Here is a 27,959-nt window from a genome sequence, read left to right on the forward strand (position 1 = left end):
TTGTTAATCATTTGACTCTGCTGCAGCCTCTTTAATGCCCTTGTTTTTTCTAATTCATCCATGAGGAGGTAAATAATTTATATCAGTGTGACTTCTAAAGAAATATTTGGTAATTAGTTCAAGCTATCTCTATTATTTGCCTGTACCTGTTGAACTGGTAGCAGCTATGGACAGATATAATGGCCCTCTCTGAGCAATTATAGTTTTATTTCCTTCTGATAAAAACCAGCCCAGTTTAAGAAGTTTCTGAGCCTGGGCCTTGGTTTTGTTACAAAAGAGATGTACTCTTACCATGCCTTAGTTAGCATTTGGTGGGAGCCTAGGGAACACAAAGCATTTTTGTAGCTGTGACTGGATAGTGAGCTGGGCTAGTCAGTTAATTATGGACAGCAGAATGGGACTGACCCTCAAAGCCACCTTGGTTTTGTAGATTTGTTGGGTCCACGGATCTGCAAATAAATCTTTCAGGTCTAGACACCACATAGAGGTGTGAAATAACTTTTTTGTCTGCTGCTTGGCTGTACTTACAGGGAAGTTCTGTCCCTCTAAGTGTGAGAAGAATGGAATTGATTTGGCTTTCCATTGCCCCGTGTCTTATGAAATGCATGTGGGACTTGCCATACATAGCTTAAGAGAACATTTTTTCAGTGCTGTGCTTACAAAGGTGTCCATTCCTTCCTATTTCCCAAGTGCTCTTCCTCCCTTTTTCAGTGTAATCCCTCCTGCTGCTGCCTAAGGCTTTCATTATGCTGGGAATATGATCTCAGCCCGAAATCCAAACCAAGGTGCAAACAAAAGAGCAAGTGGCAGAGCTGTTGGTTTGGGGCTGTTTTGTTTTTCCTCAGCCTGTGTTTGTTTCTGGAGAAGTCACCCTTGTGTTTAGCATCTTGTTTCAATTGCTGAGGCGTTCCATGCCTTTGAAGGGTCACCCTGCACTTGCTTGTGGAGTTCTGTTCCTCATCACCCCCGTTGCTGCTCACACCTCCTTGGCTCGCTCTGTGTGTCTGTGCTCTGGGGAGGGGGCAGGAGGAGGATGGAGCTCTCTGAGCTGCCAGGGCAGGAGGATGGAGAGAGGAACGACTTTGTGGGCTTCTAAATAAGACAGTGCTGGTGTATCTTCCAAAATTAGCCACAGAATTTTAGGTCTTCCTATCACTCCTGTTAAAGGGAGCTCCCCTCTCAGAGAGCAAATACTCAGTTCCTACAACTTGTGTCCTGCTAAGATACATTAAGAAGAGCAGCAAAATCATTAGGTCCTCCCAAGAGCTTGGTCTGAGAATTTAAAATATGCTGTCCAAGAGGATATGAAGGTTTGAAAGACAACGATATTGTGGCTCCTAGAGTGGTCTTCTAGGCAGCACAGAAATGCAAAGGACATATGTTATGAAGCTCTCTTGAAAAAGCAACTGCAATTCATAAGCTGTGCTCATGTTTCTGGTGAAATTGTCCATAATTCTTTCCATGTCAGCCTGATCAGTTTAATGAATTGCTACTGGGGATTTCTTTCAGCCTTACAACTGGCTCATCAGTGATTTAAAGTCAAGCGAAGGCTGGGATTTCAAAGTCTGAAAGACATTTTGCACTTGGGAATGTTTTCAGCCATGCTTTGAACTTGCATACTTGTCTTTTGTGATCTGGATTAATGTTTTCTTTCTTCAGTCAAACCATCATTGAAGTAATGATGTAAAATTAGTCATGATCCAGTAACTTACAGCATGGGATGTTTTGTCAGCACAGAACGTTGTATGTTTTAGATTGTAGGGCAGAAGTCCACTCACTCTGCTTAATTTTTAAAAATAAATAGCACAAGTTGGGATGCTCTCTAAAACTAACAAAAATAGGGAAAGCAAAGATGATTGTTTTCAGGGTTCTAGCTCAAGGGGTCAAAGGTCAAAAGCCTGCAATAGATTGAAGTTATTAATTAACAACTACTTACTGGATTTTACCTAATTTATGGCTTCATGTATTATAACTCTTTCGGTAAAACATCATAAACCAGCCCAGTGAGTAATCATACAGTATGAATTGACAAAAAAACACTTAGAACACAGCAGCTGCAAATTAGTAGACTGGAGCAGGTCGGAATTTACTCCACCGAGCCCTTTGTTGCTAGAATGTCTTCTCAGCTGCTTTAATGCAATAGAGGGATCCCCTGGCTGCTGGACAGGAGTGGCTCTGCCAGGGTGTGCTGCCCACGCCTGGGGCCCCACAGCTGGCCAGAAATCAGCTGCATCCCTACCAGGGACCCTGTGTGCCTGCCTGGGACTGCTCCAGCTGTGCTGAGGGCTCTGGTGCCATGGCTGTGCTGGACTGACTCTGGAGGGCCCAGAAATTTCTGGGCAAGGTGGGGACCCTCATGGGAGACCCCCAAGAGGCTGGTGATGATGGACATTTGTCTGAGCTTTTATTTACACAGGGCTGTGCAATTTGAACAGAATATTAAGCCTCAAAAGGACTTTGAGAGCATCTGCTTCTCCACTAGTCAGCAGAATTTAATATTTAATCACCCTTTCTAACCAGGGCATCATGAATATTTGTGCCCCCTCTAGCAGGAGGGGAAATGGAGAGGAAGAGAGGCAAGTCTGAAAAGTGAGTGTGGAGTCAAGAAAGTGAAGACCAAAGGACTCGATGAGGCTTTTTCTTTCCCTGGCAGCTGGTGAACTTTTTTTTGTGTAGGGACGGGACCCACAGTCCACCTTATTCTGATTTAGCCATATTGCAGTAATAAATGCAATTTCAGTGTGTGAGGCTGAAACAGGCATGGAAATCAATGGTAATTAGACAGTGGCCATTTTACTTGTGGGAGGTTTGATCTTGGACCAAATCCCCAAGGGATCAGGAGGAGTTTTCCATATCTGCCTGACTGCCTCTCTGCCTCCCATCATCATGGCTATTTGCAGTCACTAATAACCTCATAACTTGCCTGTGAGGCATTGTCTTTGCCTTATGGATTAGAAGCTGAAGTGCTGTACAGACAAATGACTTGCCCAGGGTCATGCAGGAAATCTCTGTGTGAGCCAAGAACTTCAAAACCAGCGTTTCTGAATCATGGCTTGAACATCTCTGTAGCGGCTCTAGCCAGGCTAAGGCTGGGTCCCTGCGTGGAAGGAAAGAGCAGAAAAACCCCAAAACACAAACCAAAGCAAACCCCACGTTCACACTCTAGTAAGAAACAGTGCCTGTAACTCAAGCTTTTCTTTCATGCTCTGACCCCTCATATTTCCCCTGCTGTTGGTTACTCTGAAGAGCCTTTCCCATTGTATTTACTTGGCCAAGCCTTTGGGGTCACAAAGCCTTCCTGCCCGCTGCCTCTTGGATTTTTCTTTGTTTTCTTCTCCTTTTGGTGCTGTGGAGGGCAGGCAGCCAAGGGTGTGAGCAGAGCCGGGTGACATAATGGCTTTGCTGACACGGGTTCTGGTAAGTGCTGCCCGTTCCTGCCCTGCCAGGAACACCCGTCAGGCGGCAGCTTTTGGAAGTCTAATCAGTCCAGACCAATAAGCTGTTGACCCATAAAGGGCTGCAGGAGAAACCCTGCTCATAAGTGTGTGTTTTCTCAGGGAACTTATTAATTAAATGTAATAAGATTTAATTATCTTGGTAATAGGTGGCTGGGAGCTACGGGAGTCTGGTGAAGCACAGGTGAGAGGCTGGGGAGGTTGTGTGCTCACCGTGCAGGAGGGAGGGCACAGGCTGAGCTCAGGGGGATGAGGGGAGCTGCTCCCAGCAGGGCCTGACCCCAGGGGCAGGATGCTGGTGATCCCTGGTAAGCACATCTGCTCAGTAAAGGGTATGATTCGCTCTCACTTTTTCGCCTGTTTTTTGTCTACCTCCTCTTCTGTTTATTCCGGGTCTGTTGGAGATGCTCTGCAGGGGTAGAGTTGCAGGCATTTTGAAATGCCCAAGCAAATCCTCTGTGCTGGTTTGAGTTTTAAAGCCATCTGAACAGGCTGGGTGCACCACTTTATGGTGTCCACAGGGTCGTAAATTTTATCTTATTTTCAGTAATTGCTTTAAACAGGATACTACCCTAAATTTTCTTCATTAAGCAGTCTGGCTCTTTAACTAACTGATGAAGCAAACCCTGATATCTCATTTCTGCATTTTTCCTGCCCACTTTGAGTTCATTAATTTAGCCACACCTCCTCCTTGTCACACTGTCAGAGAAGCAGCTCAAAGCCTAGTGCTCTGAAGGTGACTGTTCAAAGGAACAGCTTGATGGATATACTGAAATTTGGATATATTTTGAAGTCTTCTATCAAAAAAAGACATTAGGTTCTGAAAGACAAAATATCATTATGAAAATATTTTGGAGAAAATGGTGTTTGTTCAGGGAATTTTTTTTTTTTTTTGAACTGTCCTATTTGTTGCGATTTGTAGTGGTCTATATCTGTGATTGAGTTGGAAATTATTTCCCTGACTGGGACTCTTTTGCGGGCACTGAGCATGTCTGTGCACTTTTCCACATCATTCTGGCAGGAATAATCAATGCTGCCTCTTAATTCTCTTGAACGGTGTCAACACATTCGTGCCTAAGAGACACATTCCTTGTGTTAACACATGGCAATCAAAACAGTTCAGTGCTGGATGAACAAACTGAGGGACCTGAACGCACAAATCTGTGTGCTTGCTCAACAAGAATATGATCTGATTTTAGTTCTGGAGTGAGAACACAGATGATCTTGCCAGTCCAGGTAGCTCTAGGCAGAGTAGCTGTACTCTGTGTATGCTTGTGTTCCCTGGCACGTGGTGGCAGGAGGAACCGTGCTGGCACCTTGTGGCCTGGATATTTCTGGGAGAGATGGAGCCCTTTTAAACGTGGAGCCTCTTGTAGCCAGGCTGTTTAAACCTGCCTCGTCCACGTGTTGTGTGTGTGTTGGTCATCAGGAACTCACTTGATCAGGATTGGAGACTCTTCTGGGCAAGTAGGTCCAGCAGTGCCATGGTGAGCACACCTGAAGAGCTGCACCAGTTTTTCTGGACCCTGTCCTCTCTCCAGGAGTGGCCAGGTGAACAGGCAGTGTGGTGGAGGCAGAGCAAGGCAGGTGTGCATGTGAGGGGGTGTGCACAGGAACCTCCTGACAGCCACCCGTGCACTGGGGCAGGGATTTTACAATATTATGTGATCATGTGCTTTTACAGTCTTCTCTGCCTTCGTGGGGAGCTCCCCACGAGGCAAGGTCTTAGACAGCAAATAACCTCTAAGAACAATACAGGGGCTCCCCCTTCTCCCTCACTTTGTGTCCTGACCTCAGAGCTGGGTGGCAGGGACAGGAGCCCAGCTCCTGGCTCTGATGCAGGCTGGCCAGGGGCTGCCCAGGGGGTTCAGATGGTGCAGTGCCTTCATGTGGGCTTTGGGACAGAAGAAGAGGAAACCTCTGCTCTCAGATGCTGCTGTTCTGTACCAGAGGTCTCAGACCTCGCTGTGCTAGCAGCACAAACAAATGTCCCATCTCCTGGCACGCTGTAAGCTGGGAGGATTCTGCCATGAACTCAGGTAGGAATCCAAACAGACACATCTGCATTCTCTGGCTTTGCTAGCAAAGATTTGCCAAGTCTCTTAAGGAAGCAGAGAATCCAGAGACTCTGCAAAGCTGCTCTGGCAGCTATTTTATTTTTAATATTTTATTGGGCATCTTTGTCAGGAAACTGAAGCAATGCCACGATATGGTAAAATATTTAACTCTCTTCCAATATCAACATAGTGTGAACAAATGGCCAACTGACACAGAGCTGTATGAAAAGATACACATCAAATATGTGCTTATGTGTAACAGATGACAGACACTTGTCATAACCTTAAGCATAGCAAATATGCTGCTGTCTGGACCAGAATAATTGTTAGAAAAACTCTTCAACTGCATTCTGAGTATTCTCCATTTCAATGCTGTTGAAAGCCATAATGTAGCCAAGATATGAGTATTTTAAATGATTTGGCTTTACGGATAAGAAAAATATCTCAGTAGTAAAATAAATTCTTGCTTTTCCCCCATCTTCTTGAAGTAAGAGTGGACTCCTTAGTACTGATTAGTATTTTGTCAGCTTATAAGTTTTAAGTAGCATTCAGTGAAGACTTGAAATTCTACTAGAAATTCCTATTTTAAAGGAACAGATTGGTAAATTAAAAGAAAAACAGAGGTGCAGAGCTTTATCTGCTTCAACAGTTGGTGTTAGTAAGTGGGAACAAAAAGTCACCTGAATTTTCTTGCACTATTTAATTTGCATTTCTGGGATTTTTAGAATAACCAAATATACATCTTGTAAGAGGTAACTGAATTCAGTTCATGCAAAGAACGTGTTACAATTTTTTTGTTTTGCAACTTTCAAATTTGCTTTGTCTTTCTGACAGAAGCATATAACTTTTCACATTAAGATAGGCTCTCTGTTCCCTTCATTGTCTGAATAAAAGGCAGAGGCTGACACTTGTGCATTATGATTTTTATACTGATGCACCTTTTGATGCAAAACCATTTTCTTTCCCTACATAACAGGTAGCTTCCTTTATGTGGTACTGAGAGCTAGACAATGAACTCCAAGTGATTGTAATACTCTCCAGACACTTCAATTATGTCACTTTTTTAGATTTCTGATGTGGAACAGGATCATCCAGCCTGCTTGAGCAGCCATCCTCCTCCCTTTCACAACATTTAAAAAGTTTTCTTGAAAGGTAAAGTTGTTTCAAATGCTCTAGATGTTGTACCGAAAATGTCTGGGTAAATCAAATAGCAGAGGTGCCTTATTTATCAGGAAGTGAATGAAGTTGTGATGGATTCTTGTATCATGAACAAACTGGTTGTCTTCCCATCATCCTGGAAGTGCCCCAGTTTCACAGCATATACCTCTGGGGCAGAAGGAATTCAGCAGGTGAAAGCTGAATGTGTTGAAAGTTCATTTGTGTTTTTAATTCTAAAAAAAAATGTTTGTGGAAGAGCTGTTGGGCATACTCTGATATGAAGGAATGATGAGCAGTGGCCAAGAATGCAAAGGTCCTTTGGCTTTATTGCCTGGCTCTGGCAAAATCATGTACTGAGGCTCTCCAGGAGAGCTTGGATCTGCCTCCAGGGCAGGTGCTCTCATTTATAGGAAAGCTCACCTGCCTGTTGCAGAACTGTGGGAGTTAGGCATGCTAGCTTGTTTTTATTTTTTTTGAGAAATAGTGGGGCTGCAGGGAAATGATGAGGCTTTCCAAAACTCTGTGTAAAGCTGAAATCAATGGGCAGTGTGGCACTGTGGCACCCAGAGCCTCCAAGGACTGTGATTCAGTCCCAGCTGCAAGCTGGCAGTGGGTGGTGCTCAGGACATGGGCATCACTCTGTCCTCATCAGTCTGGCTGGAAGAGATGGAGCAGCTGTTTCACTATTAGGGAAAAAAAAAAAAAAAATCACTGAAAGAATAATAAAATACTGGAATTGTCTTCCTAGGGAGGTGGTGGAATGACCATCTCTGGATATGTTTAAAAAAAGACTGGACTTGACACTTGGTGCACTTGGACACTTGACACTTGGTCAAGTTGTGGTGTCAGGGCACAGGTTGGACTTGGTGATCTTCGAGGTCTCTTCCTACCTCATTATTCTGTGATTCTGTGACTGCTGGGATGTCCAGGGGAGGCTCCTGACAATGGCAATACCCAGGTCTGCCCCTCTCCTGCCTCATGCCACTTAGCCCACCTTCCACCTCCTTGTTTGCTCAGCTTGTGGAGTCGACTCTGCACAGAGAGCTCTCTCTGAATTCATATTGATCATCCTCTAATATGGGCTTATCCCACTGTGTAGAAAGAAGAGAGATTTTTAATTGAAGAAGTAGAAAAGAATGGGGTGGTGGCATTTTCAAAGCTGTAGGAAATGTAGATGTAGTACTAGGACAAAGTGTGCTGCAACTGGTCATTGTTGGTGGCAGCACTGAATAAGATCCAGCTGGGTTAAAGCTCTGGCTTTTCCAACAAAGCAGGTGCCTTTTACCCTTGCATGACAGGCTGGGAGTGCTGCAGGTTGCTGTTGACCAGCTCTCTTTAGCAGCACCTCTTTTGTTAAGACACTGGGGAATATAATGAGGAAATGAAAGAGGTAAATATATCTTTACTCATCCTCCTGGTTCTGTGAAGGGAGTTTGAATGCACCTTTGAAACCTGCATTGACACAATTGCACAGAGTCTGAGCTAACAGGGATCAGTTTCTGTTGTACTAGGATGTGAGTCTTGAGATCAGCCTGGCTGTGAGCCATTGGAAATATTTTACTTGGTATGAGGAGAGGTGAATGCCAGGGTTGTATGGCCGGTCTAGCTGAAAAAAGACTCCAGGTAATCTCTGTTGAGGATTTTCAAAGGGAAGTATTTATCCTTGTGCCAAATGTCTGTACCTGATATGTCTGACCTTGGGTGTTGTGCATTTCTCCTCTAAAACGTGAGATTTGAAATGCTGCTGTTCTGATTTGCTAGTTTTTTGGGTTTTTCTTTTTTCTTTTTTTTTTTTTTTTTTTGCCTGAGAAGAGCAGGTGTGGGTGTACTTCTGCTCTGTTTCAGGGCAGCACAGTGAGAAGTGAAGGCAAGCAAAGCAAGGTCCTGTGAGGGGTGAGAGAGGGGAGACAAGCGTGATCTGCCTGGAGTTGTTCAAGTTACAGCTTCCAGCCCTGCAGTGGCTCTATTTGGGTAGCTCAAGGTGTGTGCAATTGGCCTGCCAATCAGTGCATCTCAAATGCATTAAAAAATGCAAAATAGGACTCCTCCACCTAGAAATTGTTCTTATAAAAGTGTGGCCATATACGTAGAAGAATAAAAAGCTTTATGGGGCAAGTCTATATCTGCTGGATATCACTGTGAAAACAGAAGTGCTCAGTCTCTTTAATTTTTTTTCAAAAAATAAAAGAAGCCTCTGTTTAACAATGTCTTCAGAATTCTTTAGGTTATTGTCTCAGAGCAGAGGGACCAAATTGTGGGAACATTTAGTTTTTCTAGAAGCAGAGAGTGCAGACCTTAGGTCTCGCTAGAGCCACCTGAAAGGAGGCTGGAGCAAGGGAGAGGTTTGCCACTTCTCCCAAGCCACCAATGAGAGGATGACAGAGAATGGCCTAAATTTGCACCAGGGGATGTTTAGATTGGATATTTGGAAACATTTCTTGATGAAGAGTGTTGTCAACCACTGGAACAGGCTGCCCAGGGAAGTGGTTGAGACATCATCCCTGGAGGCATTTAAAAGATGTGTAGATGTGGCAGTAAGGGACAAGGTTTAGTGGTGGACTTGGCCGTGCTGGGCTAATGGTTGGACATGATAATGTGTAAAGGTCTTTTCCAACCTAAAAGATTCTATGATTTTAGTTCTATGCTCTTTCTGAAAGTCTTCAACATTTAAGGAAACATGATGAAAAAATCACAAAGCTGAAAGCAAGGTCTATGAGGAAGGGAGCAAGGATATACTTTGGATGTTCTCTCAAGACAATTTTGAACTGAGAAACAGTGATGAGCAGGAGGATTCTGTTTTGGAGGGGAAAAAAAACCCATGCTTATTCTTTTATTTCCTGTAATCCAGATCAAAATTTGTAATGACCTGAATGTTCAGACTTAGGCTGAAAGCAAACCCAAGTAGTGAGGTGGAAATGCATTTTTCTGTGGGGTTTCCTTGTATGTAAAAGCAGAAAGTTTGAGGTGATGCTTGGCATGCAAAGCAGAAAGCAGAAACAAGCTGTGAAGGGGGCAAGAGTCACGAGATGCCTGAGCATGGGCTTGCTGAAACTCTAGAACTGGAAGAATAAAAAGTGGAGGTGCTTCATGCTCTGCATGGGGTGATCCCAGCAGGCTGTAAAGTCTTGATTAAAAGGTTGCTGCAAAATGAGACGTGAAAGGGTGGATCTATGCACACTAAAGAAAACTTTAAAAACCATGGTTAGAATGAAAAAGAAACGAATCCACATACTTGGATTAGGAATAGGATTTTCTGCAGTTTCCCAGACAATGCTGGCATCATGTGGCCACTTTACTTAGCTTGCCTTGTACTAAAACATTTCTGAAAAATCCTTGCTTTCTCAGCATCATTCTGATTGGGATTCCTAAAGAAAAAAAAAATAAAAAAGCTCATGAACACACAGAGTTAAATGCTCAGGGACCCCGGGGATGTCCCGTGCAGGGCTAAGAGCTGGGCTCACTGATCCTTCCAACTCAGAATATTCTGTGACTGGTAAACTCAGCTGCTTGCCTTGCCTGGATGTCCTGACACTATCTCCATCTTCTGGAAGACACGAGGAGTCTTCAGTTTGGGGTCTTTTACTTCCTGACCACTGAGCATGTTTTTAAAGTGATCAGCCAGCCTCTTTTAACACACAGGATAGTTTTTAGTTGTGCTCGACTTTTGAATCTAAATGAGAGGAAGAAATTTCCATGTGCATGGCAGGCTGTGATGGGAGTATTTTCCAATGTGGGGACGTTTGTAAGGAGGGGGAACAATGTTAAAGGACAGAAGGTTGGCAGGGAGGGAAAGAAAATGAAACAGCAAGTCCAAACAGGAAGAATGGGGACAACAGGAGAAGTGAAGCTCGTTTTTGAAAGACCAGGAGCAGGAGGGATGATGCAGGGCCCAGGGCATACCCACACAAGGAAAAAGGAGTGAGAACAAGGAGGAAAGAGAGCTGCAGTGATGCTTTTCATGTGCTCTCTGCAAAGGAGCAACATCCTGTTTAAGGATCTTAGAGGAGTCTTATGTGACTGCTGGGAGAGAAAAACTGCGCATGCAATTCTGAGTTGAGCTGATTAGTTTAAAAAATCAGGCTATATGGGAGTATTTTTCCATCAATACTGCTGGTATTTTGAAGAACAGAAACTTGAATAGAATAGCACCTAATGCTACGTGAAGTAGAATCCTCTTGCACTGCCCAGGTTCAAAAAACTTTGCAGAAGTGCTCCTGGAGCTCAAGTGAACAATGCTTGGGTAGAGTGGCTTTAATCAATGATACTAGCAGCTTATTAACATGCATCTCAAGTCAGCTGGCAGCAACAGAAGCTGGTTGGGGGAGTTCCCCTTTGAAGTTCTGTACATCCAGATAAAATGGAAAACTTGGCAAAAAGCATAAACAGTTGGCAAAGTGTTTCAGCTTGTGTAAGAGATGATACAGCAATATTAAATTTATCATAAGACAGAGCAAATGAATAATTGCACACAAGTACAAATGTATGGGGTAGTGGTGCATGCTTGTATAAATTTCTTTATTTATAAACACTTGCGTGTATATATATGCACAAAGATGTTCTTATGAATTTAAAAAAAAATCTCATAAAAAAGAAATGGAAGTATAAAATGTAAAATAAATTATAGAGCTGTCCAAGCTTGTAAAACCAAAGTCTCAGTCACAAATAAGTGCATTGAGTCTGGATGCCTGATAGTAGCAAGTGGAAATTCAGTTCCTAGGAAACACGTGCCTCCCTCCAAAGTACACAGTGCTTGTTCTGTAAATGCAGATATTTCTTTAAATAAATATTGACTATAATTATGGTGCTGTCTTAATGGCTTTAATGCGTTTAGGTGACATGAAATCTTTAATCTGAATTGACTGAGATTTAATGTTTAATCTTCTTCAGACTTGTTGCTCTTTGTTAAGATATCTAGCTTGGATTCTGACAAAACTTCAGCTGGGAGTAGGATACAAAATTCTGTAATTCTTGCTAATAGAGTTACTTGGACATCTGCCTTGGGTAGTATAAAACAGATGGTTAAATGTTTTTGCATCTAGGTGACAATTCAAAGCAGATCGCTAAATTTCTTCCTTTATCATTTGGAATATAACTGCAGTTTCCTGGGAAAGGTTTCTTTATCTAGAGTAGACCCAGGAAAATCAGACTGATTGAATACAGTACTGCAGATCCATTAATGCAGGCTCTGCCTTTCTGTGGTAATACTTTTCTGCAGCTTCTATCCAAAAAGGAAGACACTTTTATTTATTTGGCTATATGTGGTTAAATATAAGGAGTAATATATGCACATACCTATTCTGTGTGAGGCTTGCTAGGCCATTTGTTCATAAAGACTGCTCTTCCAACTCTTATTCTTAGAAGTTTTGATGAAAAGACAGAAAAAGGTGCGTGCTGTTTTATGCGCTCTTTCAGTGCAATCTTAATCAGGAGACTGCATTGTTAAAAGTTGTTGGGCTGGATAAAAATTGAACTCTCCAGCATGTAGAGGTTTTACTGTCAGGAGTATGACTTACTGGAAGCTATTAAATACATTTTCCTGAGTGTTTTGAAAGGGTACAAATGGCTGAAAAAGGAAAATTAGAAAATAAGTGTCGCTGGGGAGAAGAGAACAGGCTCTTCTGCTTGAATGTGGAGCTAGGGAAAAGGTGAGATTTTGGTAGATTATGCTTTCTCTAACTGTAGCTTTGCCTTCTCAGTCCTCCTGGTTTGAAGAATTAGAAATTAATTCCTTTATGTTTTAGGGGCTTTTGCACAGCTCTGTGGGTGAAACTGGGATGTGTCATTTACAATGACCTAAATCATTCTGGGCCACAATATTCCTGATGTCTGTGCAGTTTTAGCAGAGCCACAGAGAGCAACCCCTGGCCTGTGGAAGTGAGGTGCACCTTTCCAAGGCAAACAGGCTCACGCCTCTTCTGCCACAGAATGAAACTTCCTTTTGTGGTGAAAGAAAAATAATGAGCTGGTCGAGGGTTTTTCTGAAGTGTCACTTCCCTGTTTCACTCTGGTTCCTCAGTGGGGGCAGAGCAAGGAACAGCTTAAGATACCATCAAACATGCTAGCAAGGCATGCTTTATCTTCTCCAGAATATTGTCTGTGAGCATGCCTTGCAGGGAGACTGACATATCACATGCACTGTAAAAGCACCTGCCAGAAATGGGCAGTATTAAAATATTTGTTGTTGTTGATTTCAAATCTAAATCTATTTTCTAGGAAAGAATGAAACCATGCTATATATTTTAAATTTTTTTTTTTCCTTTTCGAGGGGAGGAAGGAGGATACCTTCTTAGCTAATTCTGGTCACAGCTTCCTACCTAGTTTGTTAAAGATTTAAAGCCTTAGGGGGCATGCCTCCAAGTATCTTTGGTGACAGAAGTCAATAGGAAGGTTTCAGCCTTAATTTTTGAATGAGACACGTCACAAGAAGTAGAGTCCAGACTGAGTAATCAGCTCAAATGCCCCATGGAAAATTTGACTGAACTGGAAATGATGTCAGATTCCCCCATTAACTAAACTATTATTTCCTTAAACTTCTAAACAGGTCATCACCCTGGCAGTGGTAAAAAAAAAAAAAAAAAAAAAGCAAACCAAAAAATCCCTAAGCCCTAGAGAAACCAGGATTTCCAAGACTGCATTGCTGCAGGAATTGTGGGTTTTTCTTTTTGGGGAAGAGTGGATAGACGTGGTAGAAATTGGAGATCAAAGCAATCTTTAAGGATAACTTTGTGTCTGCATCCAGGCTGGATGCCCTGCTTTCCTGGCTGTATCTGTTGCCACTCAGAGCGAGGACAGGCAGGGAGGAAGGTGGTGCTTGGTGAAGCCCGTGGGAAGGGAGCAGCCCTGCTGGAATCCAGGTGAGCATCAGCAGGAAGGAGAGCTGCACTGGCTCAGGCTGGCACTGCGAGTGCTGCCTGCTCAGAGGGAGACATGAACAGTGAGATAACCCCAGCTCTGGCACGTGGGGAACAAAGGGGTCTTGAGGCACCTGTGGGACCTCCAGCAGCCATTTACAGAGGCTGACGGTTTTAGCTCTCCTTTGGGAGGCAGAGGCTGCAGAAACACGATGCCTGTCTGTTTTTTGGGGGCAGAGGAGCAGGCAGGTGTGGGGCTTGGGCCAGCTGCTCCTGGCATCCCTCCTGGCATCCCTGCTGGCATCCCTCCTGCTTGCCTTGCCTGGCCTCTGTGGCACTGCAGGCTGATGGAGCAGCTTGCAGGGTTGTTGGAACTCAAAATGTCCCTCAGACATTTTTAGAGGTTCCAGGCCTTGGTCAGAAGCATTTTAGACCCTGGCAGGCAGCTGCAAACAGCTGTGATTTTGAGTTTGAGCCATGGAATGAGTTACCAACTTTGGGGGTGGAACAAGCAGTCACAAAGGGTTAGATAGGATAGTAAAAGTAGTTACAAAACAGAGGGGAAATTTTTTTAGTATTGTACAGGGGGGTTTTAGCAGCTGTCCAGGGGGGTTTTTACTTTGTACATGGGGGTCAGAAGTTCTAAGATGGAGGAAAGTGGGCTGATCCTGTTCTTCCTCCTTCTTCTTCCTTGCCTCCATGTTCTTGGTGATGCTGGCACTTATGGATTGATTTAGAGTAGAAAAGCACCTTGTAACATTGGTAGTAGGTATTGGGGGAAAACTGTAAACATATAACATATAATGTACCATATAAAAGAGAGCAGCAGCCCTGGGTGGGAGAGAAGAAGCAGTCGGGGTCAGAGAGGATGTCAGGGTGTGTGTGTGCCTCTGCCTGAGCTGTGAGCAAACCACAGCAGCCCCAGAAGAAAATCTTTTAGATAACTTGCAATAAACTGCCTTGAGACCGAACAACAGACACTGCTGAGCCTTTCTTTGGAAGCTCAGGTTGGAGGAGAGACTTTTCCACCACATGGAGCCCCAGAGCAAGCCCGGGGTTCTCACAGCAGGGCTGCTCTGTAAATGTAAAATGTGTGCCAAAGCAACCTGAGGGAAAGAGTGTGGGAACTGTGCCTCGGTGGTGAGGCTTGGGAATAAAACCAGGTCATTCCACAAAGGGCAGCAGGTGTTTTATGGAATTCTTATGGAATCCTGGCTGCAGATGGACTTGGTGCTGTTGGAAAGTAATTGGAGGGAAAGTTCAGTATCAAAAAAAACCACCCCACCCTGTTTTTTCTGGTAGAGGCACATAGCATTTTTTCTGCTAAATACATCCTTTCTCCTTTCCCTTCTGTAGCTGTGTTTCTACCTCATTCCCACCTTGCAATATCTTTAATATCTTTAAAGTTTTCTTTTGTGTCCTTGCCATGGCATGTGCTCTTTTGAGCAAGTCACTGTGAGCTTTGTAGGCATTGTTGCTTGTTCTCCACACAATTGCTCTGCTGCAGTGAGGCTTCTGAAACTGAATTTGTTTGCTGCTGTTCTCTTTCACAAATATTTATTATAAGATATATCAAGGCTGTAATGAGATTTTTAAATTTAAGAGGTGGAGTGGGTAATGGAACATGTGAGACATGGAGCTCTTTTAACATCTCTGAAAGAAATCTGGATATTTTGTGTCTCTAAATGTTTTGCCTTGGTATGCTTGAGCTGTCTGTAATTTATAATCAATTCAACCCTTCCAGCATTTTTAATGAGAAAAATACCCCTAATCTACAGCAATAGCTTCAAAATAGTGTATCTTACCCTGGTAATAAAAACATTCTACAATATTTTAATCTAGTATTATGGAATACTCTTGGGTATTTTTTTAAATGAACATAAGGCCTGAATGCTGGGAGATGCTCCATGAAAACAAATTGTATTATTAATCAAACCAAAACACAGAATTCCTCACATAGTGATTTTAAAATGCCCAAGACAGTCTTTAATTGAAATGTTACAGAAAATAACAGACTGAGAAACTGTGTGCTTGTTGTTTAATTAACTTTACAATATATGTTCAGAAGCTTGTTAGATGGATCAAAATGTAACTATAGGATGTATGAGTGTGTTGGCAACATAAATTCATTTATGTGTTGTCCAATAATAAATTTCAACTTAGATTAATAAGCACCTTCTTAATTAACAGTCTTCCCTTGTTGCATGCAGAAATGGCTGATGCTAAGTGCCATTTCCATTCACTGGCTCCCATTAATGCCAGCACTTGCTCTTCCTTATGAACATTATCTATCAAACAAAGAAACAGGTTTTAAGAATCATTTTTCTCTCAGCACCTGTCATGGAGTTGATTTTTTTTTTTTTTGTTCTCTTATCTAAATCCAGGCTGTATTTTAGCTTTCTGTGGCTGTGAAAAGGGTGCAGGAGATGTAAAGAGCTCCCTGGAGGCAGGCACCAGAATGGCCTTCTCCACTTGGTGGTTCTGCTCTGCATCTATTTCAGAAAAGCTACAGGAGGTCATCCAGACTTTGCCAAAAGGTGCAGTAGTCTTTTGCAGTAGTGGTGGGTAGTGGGTGACTGGAGAGGAGCACAAGGACAGGAAAAACCCGTGATGATGCACTCCTGTGGTGTCCAAATCACATTGCTGTGCCTTTGTTCTAGCTGTGGATGTCCACGCTACTGCAAGCTACTTCCAGAATTGTCCTTTTGGGTCAGCAGACGTGCTCTCCCCTCTGCCATCTCAGCAGCTCCAGCCCAGCTCTGCCCTGACATTTTGGTGGTGTCCTCACCACGCCAGCACTGCCTATGGCTGCTGTGGTGGGGCCACAGGACAAGTCAGATATGAGCAGTTTCTTTGCACCTGGCAAAGAAACTCTTTTTTAACTTTATAGCCAGTTGTGTGGGATGGATTGCAGTATGGTTCTGGCACCTCTCTAATACCAATATAATATATTAATATAGCATGGCCTGGGTTAGAGAGGACCATAAAGTTCATCTCGTTCCAAACCCCGCACTGGACCAGGTTTTCAATCCCCCATCCAACCTGCCACTGAACACTTCTAGGGATGGAGGGTCTCCAGCTCCTCTGAGTAACCTGTTCCAGTGCCTCATTGAAAATCATTTCTTCCTCAGCTCTAATCTAAACCTACCATTAAAGCCCTGTCCTGTCACTGTGTGCCCTTGTAGGAAGTTCCTCTCCAGGTGTCTCGTGGGCCCCTCAGATCTGAAAGTCTGTGAAGAGGCCACCTCAGAGTACTGCTGGGCATTGTTAAACAAAGGAGGATTGAGCTGGAATAGATGTAAGGAAGACTTTTTTAAAATGAGGGTGGTAAGCCACTGTAATGGCTTGTCAGAGAGGTGGTAAATGCCATTCCTGGAAACATCAAAGGTCAGGTTGGACAGGGCTCTGGGCACCCTCATCTAGCTGAAAAAGTCCTTGCTTCTTACTTCAGGTAGGTTGGATTAGATAGTCTTTAAAAGCTCTTTTCAACCTAAACTATTCTATGATGCACCCCAAAAAAGCAAGGGAGGATGGTGAGCAATAATCTTGCTCCTATTCAAATACCATTTGATATCTGAAGCAATGTTTAGGACCACGTCCCTGCTGCTTTATTCCAGCAGGGCCCCTCTCTAAAAAAGTGTCTTACCCACACTCGCCCACAGAATTTGGGTCAGGGCTGTCCCAGAATCCCTGACAGGACACCCGTGGGGGTTGCTGGGCTGGGGGAGGGAGGTGCTCTCAGGACACAGGGTGGTGGTATCACTCACTGGTGATAACAGTGAGGGCAGGCAAAGGTTTTCCTCTCATCTCAGCCACCTGAGCCAGGTGCATAGCAGTGTTATCCTGCCATACCCAGAGCTGCCTCTGCTTTGTATCTTCTGTGAGCCACGAAGCCCTGCTTTTAGTGGGAAGGGTCCTGTCTCTGTTGGTGCCAAGGGAGCTGAGTGTGGCCCCGTGTGGGCTGCAAACATCAGCCTGAGAGCCAGGGCTGCTTTCTGCCTGCTGATCTGCCTTGCTGCTTTGTCTGCAAATCTGGGAAAGAAAACCACCAGCAGAGAGCTGGATAAATGGGCTGCTTGCTCTCGTGCACCTGGCCAGGTGAGGTCCAGCAGCACTGAGGGCATCAGGACTGCACTAACAGATGTGCCACAGCTGGATCTCACTGCCACAGCACTGGGACTTTTGTTGAATATACAGCAGAAGCTTTCAGTAACCTGAAAGCTGCAATAGATGAGAATGTTTAGACAAGGACAAAGTAAATATTAGACCACAGTAGTTGTAATTTATTAATATTTACTTCTCTAATTTGCCCAGCTCTGTTATAAGGTCTTTGACCCTCTGAAGTTTCTTAGCAGCAGGCATCTGTTTTGGGTGTCAGAGGATGTAGTCTCAAAATCTCCAGCCCATCTCACTTAGTCTGTAGCATGTTCTGCTGTGCTCCACAAGAGAGCAGAAGCAAAACTGCTCACTCGGAGTGTATTAGGAATGAAAGGAAGCCCTAGCCCAACAGGATGCATTCCCTGAAGGACAGATTTAAATCATAAGCAATAACCATGCTACCAATCTCCTTATTTGTTTATCTGCTATCTTTCCTTTTAATCCCAAGCAGTATAAGCATCTAGCAGATAAGGCAAATCAAGTGGCATTTCCATTTTGCTTTTAGTTTCTGGGGGCTTTGTGCTTGGGGAATATGTTTCCCACCTTTCATAGCACCCTGCAACAGATGTGTTCACCTGTGCTTGCCCAAAACTTTGATGTCTTGACATTGCAGAAAGTTATTCCTAGTGCCTGTTAAGTACAAAACATTCTTTGCAGTAAGAAACTTTCACAATTCTGTACTTCTGATCTGTGGTACTGACTCACAAATATGAGCAAACTGTAAAATTGTGCTGGAGAGAAGTGAGCCTGCCCTGGACATCCATCATACCCCTGACTCAGATGTTATTTCCCTCTGAGGTGTCTGGCCCTGCTTCAGCCATGACTCAAACGTTTGTGGCACTGAACAGCACAAATAACAGCCTGGCCTGCTGGGGAAAGCTGCAGCTGGCACTGATTATGATATATTAGTGTGCTTAATATAAAAACAGTTTGATTTTTTTTAAATCACTTTTTTCTACTTGTCTAATAGGGACATGGATGCTCTCACTGGTGAGGTTAGGCACCCTTGGAGAAAGGTGATGTGAGAATGCACTGAAAAAGTACAGCTTTTGCCTTTTTTTGTTTCTTCTTCCTGTTTGAGAACGCAGTAAAGGCTTCAGCTGCTTTCTCTTTAGACAGAATCTGTCTCATCTCTGCTTTTTAAAGCTGTGCCAAGAAAAAGAACTTTTTGGGGTTTGCCTGAAAAATGCAGTAGAAACCATCTTCATGTTAATATCTGCAAACTGTTATTTTTCTTTGCAATGAGACTGGGAAATGGGTGATGTCTCAGATAACCCTGGAAAGATATAGCTGGCAAAAGCTGGCTTGAGTGAAATTGCTAAGCTGCATTTCAGCCACAAAAATCTTCCCTAACTGATTCCTACAGAGCTTGTGAGGCTGACCGTGAAGAATCATGTTTTTTTCATATGTGTAAACAGCATTTGGAATAAAAAAAAGTATTCAAATGACTGACTAAAATATGTCAGTGACTGGCAAACTGGAAAAACTGCCTTCCTGTCTGGCCTCCCTGCTTTTCCTGGTGGACAGGCTGTGCCCTCAGCACCTCGTGGGAGCAAATGCAGCTCGGGAGAGGCAGGGTGGGGTCAGCTTTATCCTGCATGGATAGAGCTGGGGATCACTCTGGGGCTGGGAAAAGCATCTGTGCAAGGGACAGGATAGGAAATAGAGACAACACAGGCAAGCAGACCTTGGTTTGAGCAGTGTTTTCTAGTCTATCTGCTCCTCACAGGCATCAACTTAATATGAACTTACTTTATAGCAAGAAGCTATAGTGCCTTTGAAGTCCCTTAACTGAAGAAAGTTTTGTTACGTTTGCCTTTTCTCTGCTAGCTCAGATCTTGGTTGTTCTCATCTGCTATTCTAATTTCTATATGAGTGGATGCTTCAGGGAAAGGCAAAAAAATAAAATGAGCACCTTAAAATGTAGTACAAGTGTATAAAGTGTGGAGAGCTGTGTGTGAGAAATGCTTCCTTGTCTGCAAGGGTGATCTGCCTGTGCAGTGAAGCATGAAATTTGGTTATCATCTTATTCCAAACTTTATTGTAGGCTGTGGAGCTGAAAGCATTATTAATGTAAATAAAATGATTCAGCCTTTCCTAGGTAACATAGTACTCTTTAATTTTCAGAGGCAGAGAGTCCTGCAGATTGGTTCTGTGCATCCAAGCTGGCAATTGTTATTCACCCCACAACTTGCTTTTGCAGTAGTTAAGGGATAAGGGACCCACAGAAGGTCTCATGTTCTGACCCAATGCATATAAAACTGAATGCTTTCAGAGACAGTGTTTTTGGTGTGTTTTTTTTTTATTTTTCTTTCTTTTTCTTTCTTTTTTTTCTTTTTTTCTTTCTTTTTTTTCTTTTTTTTTTCTTTTTGCTTTTTTTGCTTTTTTTTGCTTTTTTTTTGCTTTTTTTTGCTTTTTTTGCTTTTTTTGCTTTTTTTGCTTTTTTTGCTTTTTTTGCTTTTTTTGCTTTTTTTGCTTTTTTTGCTTTTTTTGCTTTTTTTGCTTTTTTTGCTTTTTTTGCTTTTTTTGCTTTTTTTGCTTTTTTTGCTTTTTCCTTTTTTTTTCTTGTTTCTTTTCTTTCTTTTTTCTTCTTTTTTCTTTTCTTTTTTCTTCTTTTTTCTTTTCTTTTTTCTTCTTTTTTCTTTTCTTTTTTCTTCTTTTTTCTTTTCTTTTTTCTTCTTTTTTCTTTTCTTTTTTCTTCTTTTTTCTTTTCTTTTTTCTTCTTTTTTCTTTTCTTTTTTCTTCTTTTTTCTTTTCTTTTTTCTTCTTTTTTCTTTTCTTTTTTCTTTTCTTTTTTCTTCTTTTTTCTTTTCTTTTTTCTTCTTTTTTCTTTTCTTTTTTCTTCTTTTTTCTTTTCTTTTTATTATTTTTTTCGTTTTTTCTCTTTTTTCATTTTTCTATTCTTTTTCCCCTTTCCTCCCTTTATTTCCCTTTCGCCCCTTTTTTTCCTCTTTTTTTTCTTTTTTTTTTTTAAATTTCTTTTTTCTTTTGTTGTCTCTGTGTGCTGCTCTCTTTACAACCACACCCCTTGCGTGCCTGGTCCGAAGCGCTCCTTCTGTCCTGGCAGAGCAGACACGACCAGTGGATGGTGGTGCGGCTGTCCGGGCGTTTCGGCGCCCGCAGCCCGGCGGCCGCGCCAGGGATGAGCGGGGAGCCGGCCCTGCAGATGGCAGCAGAAGAGCGCTGGAGGCAGAGCCCTCTGCTCAGCCATCCTCCACCGAGTCCTCTGCGAGGCTGAAAAGCGAGGCAGTGAATCCAGAAACTCAAGCCATGTGCAGAGGTGTTGGAGTGCTGTGCTTTGCTGACAAAAAACAGCACTTCGGAAGAAAGTGAACTGTAAAGAGGCAAAAATCCTTAAATGCAAAGTGCATTCTAATAATGTATTGCAAGGTGATGTCCTCTCAGCGTGTCCTGTTCTTGTCCTGAGTAAATACTGACAAAAGAAGCTGTTGGTTCCTATCATGGGGTTCTTAATTGTGGTTCTGATGAGTGCTCTGGTTCCCAGACTGAGCTCAGGGGTGCCTTTGGCAAAGAGAAACAGAGTGCCCATACAGACTGGGAGAGACCTGCTTCCAGAATGCTCCAACTTAATATTTAACAATTTCTCCCTTGAGAGATGAGACCAGAAGCCCTCAGACAGAGAAAGAAGTGAAGTCACATCATGGCTCTTTGACTGTTGAGTAGCAGGGGCTGTTGCTGCTGCAGCTGAAGGGGAACTGCAAAAGCTGTAGGACTCTCAAAATCCCTTGTCCTCACTGCTGTTCTCCTGTATGTGTTACAAGGTGGGAGGCTTCAGCTCAGAATTTCCACCACTTCCAGGGTGAAGCTTATTCTGGGAAATCTTCAGCCAGCTGCTGGAGCTAGTTATGTGTTGCTACAGGACACGAGAAAGCACAACACGAGCCACTGCAATGGCAAGGTAAAAAAGAAGGTTTATTTCTTGATTCTAACTTTTATACTTTTCCAAAGGTGACAGTGGATTGGAGAGTGAATGTGCCACCTCTCCAATGACATTGGACAAACCACCAGTACATCAACTTCTTCCACCCCTATGAAGGAATGCAAAACAATAGGTTGTTAATAGAAAATGTGTGGGAAAGTTTTCTAACAGAATGTAAACTCAGAAGGCTTTAGAAAATCCTAAGAATCAGGGTGACAGTTATGAGCCTGTTGTGCATGGTTAGCTTCTGTGCCAGGATCTTGCTCTGGGTGTCTGTTATGATTATTTATTATTGTGGGTGAATGTAATCATTCTAGAAGGCTGAAGAGGCCATTTACTGTATATAATAATGGCTGATTTTATTTGTTGGTATGTTTTACTGTTATTAAAAGCCCTCCCAGCAATGGATCTAGTGTTCTGGTATCAATCAAAATAAGACTGCTATGAGAAAAGGTTATTGCCCATGCAACACAGCTCTTCTGCAGCAGTATTTTTATTATGTATTTTTATACACATGCAGGTGGTAGTACATAACCTCTGGAAAATGTGCAATTAAACAGAGTACTTGCACTCTTTTCAGAAATCATAGTAATATGCCAATTTTGTCTGCAGTCGTGTTTCTGGTAGTGGTTTCTTACAATCACCATAATAATTGAAAAAATGGGCAACGTTCTATATAATGGGGTTTATTGGGCATGTTGAGCAGTAATACACAGCTCAGTGAACCTGTGTGTAGCCAAGTAACTGTAAGGTGTGGCTGCAGTACCTGCTGGCTTGAAAACAAGCTAAAAATGCTTTAAGCATAAGGGTCAGCAGGATGGGTGCTTGGCTTCATGTTTATCACCTGCCCTGTTGACCTCTAAAGCACCAGACAGGCAGCTGGAAGGGTATATTCCCCCCCAAATATTTGCTTTAAATAACAAAAAGCTTCATCTAGCTCCTGACAGTTTGCAGCACTGTCAAGTCAAAATAGTCAAGTACTTCTAGCCAGATGAAATGTGGTGATCTCTGCAGTGCCATTGGTGCTGGTTGCCTGATCCAAACTGGTTTGATACCCAAGGCTGTCACAGTACCAGTGTGTAGGAGCAAACAGAGTGGGTCCCAGTACAAAACTCCATCTGTGGTATGAGAAAGGTAGGGTTTAAACCTGTAGGTTTGGCTTGGATAGAAATTGGAAAAAAGAACTGTCTCAGAATAGTACCTGTTGCTTAAAGGATGTCGCCAGACGTCACCTGAAGTATTTTGTGGTTGATCTTGATCTGTGTTGCTTAAAATATGATTTTGAGAGAATTACATCTGCAGTGGTCACAGCACTTCTTGGCACAAGAAATATCTGGATTTGAAATTTAGTTCTGACAAAGGATTCCAAAATTTTGTGTTAGGGTAGCAGATTAGCAGAAAGGACAGAAGGTAGGTCCCACTGTGCATTAGCTGGAAGTCAGACACTTCTCCTGGAAGTTGACCTCGTCTCAAGGATCCATACATCCAGAGATGCTGGCTGTGTTCTGTGCTCAGTGGCTGTTCCAAGCACTGGACCACCCTAGGCCATGCAAGGGAAATCACACTGAAACCATTGCTTTGTCACAAAAAATCTTAAGATTTTAATTCTTTGAGCTCAGCTTTTTGCCTCTGTTAAAAGTGGCCATCAGTTGGTGAGGAGAGGGGAGTGGCTGACTTGTTGTGGATTGAATGGAGCATTAAGGGAGTGACCTTTGCAAGATTGTTTTCAGAAATATTTCTGAAGTAATATTCCCATCTTTGTCCCTTTCATTTTAGACCCTGGGCTTGCAATACACTCCTTGAATGCTCTCAGGAGCTTAGTTTTCATGCTGCATGTCCCTGTAGCCTGGCATGCAATGCAAGAACTCTGTCTTAGCTGGGATTTTGTTGTTGAGGTGTGTCTGCAAGTTCAGGCACTGTTGTCTGGAAAAAACAATACTGGCAATTTCTAGCAAAGTACAGAGGCTGGCACTGAGGCAAGGAACATTGGAGTTTCTGGCCATAAAGTTTTGTAAACAATGAGACTTCCCTGTGTATTCAGTATTTCCAGAAGACCTCGGGGTGACTCCTTTGTTCTACCTCTCCCTGCACAGCATCTTTGTTCAGGACCACTGCAGGAGTGGAGGTTACAAAAGGTGAAGAACTTTGAAATCGTGTGGGCCATCTTGTGAAGACAGAATGAACTCTCTGAGCCAGAGAAGTGTGTTTTAGATGAAGACAGCAATACAACAGGTACAGAGATGAATGGGAATGAAATTCACAGCATTTACAGTGGTTTGCCACCAGAATGGGAGAACTAAGTGAGCCTGGAAAGTGTTGTTCTGGAGCCTATACCACTGAGAAGTTACAGAAGATAGTAATTGAGTGTACTAGTGCTGGATTTTAAATTTCCTGGGCTCAAAAGAACTGCAGGTAGCTAGGAAATAAAAAATAGCTTGAGAAACCAGGAAAATCATGTGTAATAGAGAGAAATAGCATAGAATAGAAGGGAAAGAGAAAAATATAACTCAGCAGAACAAGCATGAGATACTTTGCTTAAGCAGGAACAATGAATTGCACAGAAGCAGGAAGGGGGAGTAACTCAGTGGGTGTAACTTGGGGGGGGAGTAAATCTGGTCTCCCCTACAAAAGAAGAGGCGGGCAATGGTGATTTATCACAAATAGCATATGCATCAGTAGTGTTATGACACTAAGAAAAGAGGCAAATATGTTACTAAAGTGTATAACAGGCAGGATTATGGTCAATGAGATGTGCTGAGCAGACACACTGCTTCCCACTGCTGTCCTGGCCCTGCTGGAGTTGTGTGTGGAGGGTTCAGGTGTGATCTCCTGGGGAGGCCCCAGCAGAGAGCTCAGCCAGCTGGCACACATAACCTGTGGCAGGTCGGAGCAAACTGATGGTGTTTGGCTCAGAAAATGGCATTCCTCTGTAGGGTGCTGTAGAGAGGGGCAGTGATGTGTTCCCTGTCCCTGTGGTGGGTGCAGGGAGACCTGATGGAGCTGAATTGCTGCCTTTAATTTAGGCAAAGTGTCAGGGAAAATCTGTGGTGGTTAAGATGGAAAGGATGGCAAGAGGGACTCGGAGAGCACACTCAGCATCTGGGGGTATTCAAGAACAGAGTATGCACCCCTGTCAAGAGTGACACCAGGAACCCATGATCTCCCTGTTATTTGGGTGCCTCTATATTTTGTTATTGGAGCGCTGTCTCCATCTTTCATCATTTTTAGGGCTTGTTGGATATTCCCATTTGGAAATACACCTCCACCCCGTGCAATCCATTCCTTTGGCAGCCAGCTGCCTGGAGCTGCTGGCTGCCCTTTCCCAGCCCGAGCTTGGGAGTGCCACGGAGGGAAAGCCAGGCTGCTGCCTGGCAGGGAAGACCCAGGAGAAGCTTCCTGAGGCTGGGATGTGCTGGGCTCTGTGCTGGCAGGAGTGCTCAATCAGTAAGAGAAGTGTGAAAAATGCAGATTGAATGATGGGCTCTTTGCAAATACTGAATTGGATACTAGGTGTGTTATGGAGGGTTCTTTTGTAATACTGCATTAATCGTTTTTAAGTAGTGTGTTAAATATAGTTTTAAGTTATAACAGAATGTTAAAATAGAAACTGTGCCATGGAAGATATTTTTTCCTAGCTCAAGAAAGGGATAAGATAATCAAGAAACTCTTCACACAGAGATAACAGTGACAGGACACCTAAAGAATTACAGCCTCCTTATGGGAAAAGACAAACATCCTTCCACCTTCTCTCCATCTTTATGGAACCACCAGGATTAAAGGGAAGAAGTTGACAAAACCCAGAAAAATTCTTAATTTGCAAGGAATTTATGCATCATGTATGAGATATATGAATGTGCAATAGTTATTGCTTTTAAAGTTATTCTTTGTTCACAAGGCGTGGTTTTGGCAGCTTCGTGCCCCAAAATATCCAGATGTCCGTAATTCTTTGCTTTTTATTGTCTTGTATTGTCCTAATCCTAATTGTCCAAATTTTTATTACTCTAATTTTATTACTATTTTTATAACTATTTTTTCACTAAGAAACTTTTAAATTTTTAAAAAACCAAGTGATTGGCATTTTTCACATGAAGGTTTGCTGATTTCAATCAGTTATTGTTCACTTTCCAAGCCTTGGAAAGCAGGAGCATGATCCCCTGGTCATCCTTCACAGCCCTATTTTTTTTTTTTTTTTATTTTCTTGAAGATCCAAAGTTCATTATGAATGCCAGTCCTGTTTTTCCAATTAGCTGTCCAGCCTCTGAGTATTACATAGCTGTCACTTTAGGTACTTGAGCACCTTTTCATACCTTCATGTTTTAGACTTTTTCTGTTCTCTTGAGAATGAAATTTGAAGCATCCCTTAGATTCTGAGACCTTCCCTAAGAATTTGAGAACTTAGTCACTGACAGAGTAAATTTGCCCTGTTCACTGGCCACCTCTGCTCTGAATTCTTAATACTGAGTGCTTGAGCAGCTGAGCATGTGACAATCTCAAATGCTATGTGACACGGTTAACTCTTATTGCTCAAAATTAGGAGAAGATGTACTTTTGTGTAAGCCCCTTCAAGTCCTATCACCTTCTGAGGAGCTGGGAGCAAATCCTCAGGATTTATGGTGTTTTGCTTTGTTGGGAAGAACATTTGGGATGCACTCCAGGTCTCTGAGAGCAGGATTCTGCATGGCTGAAAGACCTTTTGGTTTGACTGCAAACTGGTCCCACGCTGCCAAGAGATCTGCAAACTGTGTCATCCCTCTTGTTCCCTGCAAATGAAAGGAAGCATTTTGCTATTAATTCACTTTCAACTATACTTAAAATGAATAACAATCTCATTAAGGGCTGACAAACCTGTCTATTTTAGAAACTTTTTTTTAACAAGGGATGATTTGAATTTCCATAGATAAATTAGGTGCTAGCCTTGAGTAAGTACAAATTTGTAGATAATTAAAATCAGGATTAGTGAGAGAAGAGGTGAAAAATGGGGGTCAGATGCAAACCATCATGGGTCAGCACTGTCAGTTTTGCTCTTGCATTTTTGTGCTGCTCAAAAAATGGTTTTTGATTCTGCTGGTTAGAACAGGTTTTTAATAGTTTGGTGAACTGAGCTACTCATTTCTAAACAGGGCCTTATCTCGGTGACAGTGATAAATTCTCTCACTTAAGTGAAATTTGCAGACTAAAAGGTTTAAATATATACCGAGTGTCCTTCCAGCTTTATGGAAATGATCCACAGACACCTAAAATAGGTGCAAGGAGTTCAATTTAGTCTAGGAAATATATACATTTTTTTTAATAGGGGGATATATTCCTTAATAATGGATAAATTCCTTAATTTGGGATTTCCTTATGGATGGTGCTTTAAGTGTTAATGTCTGTTTCTTGTGCTCATTGCCTATCTTATCTCTTGGTAGCCATTTTGTATGGGTGATAAAATGGGGATTCAGCTCAATGTGCTTTGAAATGGAACTGTTATTCTTGGAGTATAGTAAAGTGCTTGAGGTAACATGCAAAATTCATGCAGCTTCATTGTTCAAGGAATGAGATAATCATTTATGAGGAGTGCAGGATTTAGAAGTCCTTTCAACCTCCAGCAGATTGCAGTGGTCCCCAGCTTGAGACCTTTGTGTGATATAGTTAAGGGTAAATGCTGGAAAATATGTTTGCACACTTCTGGTTTGAGCAATGAAGAGCTTTATTTCTCACTGCTGTTGGAGCACCATTCTTACAAGTCTGTACCTAATTACTGCACCATTATAATGCTACTGTCAACCTATAGGTACTAAAAATTTTAAGAGATTTAATCCTTCTTATGGATTTATTTTTGTTACATCAAAAACTATGTGACTTTGTGTTTCAGTGGGAGTTATTTAGTACCATGCAGAAGAGAAGTCTGGGGCAGAGGACTCTCCTGTAATTTAATCTAGGGGGTTTGGAAGAGAATGAGAGCTTAGAATAAACATGCTTTGAGTAACAGAACTTCTAAGCATTGCTGAAATTGAGCCTCGTGTATTGCTCAATACATAACCTGGAAGTAGCCTTTTAGCAGAGGCAGAATTGAAAAAAAGTAAAGACTGGTCTCAAAATCTCCCAGCAGATGCAATAGAGGGAGGGGACTGATGGCAAGAAACTTGGCTGTGTTCTCTAGGCAGAAGTGAGGAATGCCTTCATTCCTTGGGGGGGTACTTGGCTCTAGACCAACCTGATATTCTTTGAATTCTCTGTAATCACAGAGTCCACAGTGACTCTTCTGGTAACAAGAGATCAGTGAATTCAAGAGACATGTTCAATTTGAATTTTTACTGTTTCCCTTTATGTCATGTATCCCAGAAGTGCAGAAAGGGGC

Source organism: Lonchura striata, chromosome 2, assembly GCF_046129695.1.
Source record: "Lonchura striata isolate bLonStr1 chromosome 2, bLonStr1.mat, whole genome shotgun sequence".
Classification (NCBI taxonomy): domain Eukaryota; kingdom Metazoa; phylum Chordata; class Aves; order Passeriformes; family Estrildidae; genus Lonchura; species Lonchura striata.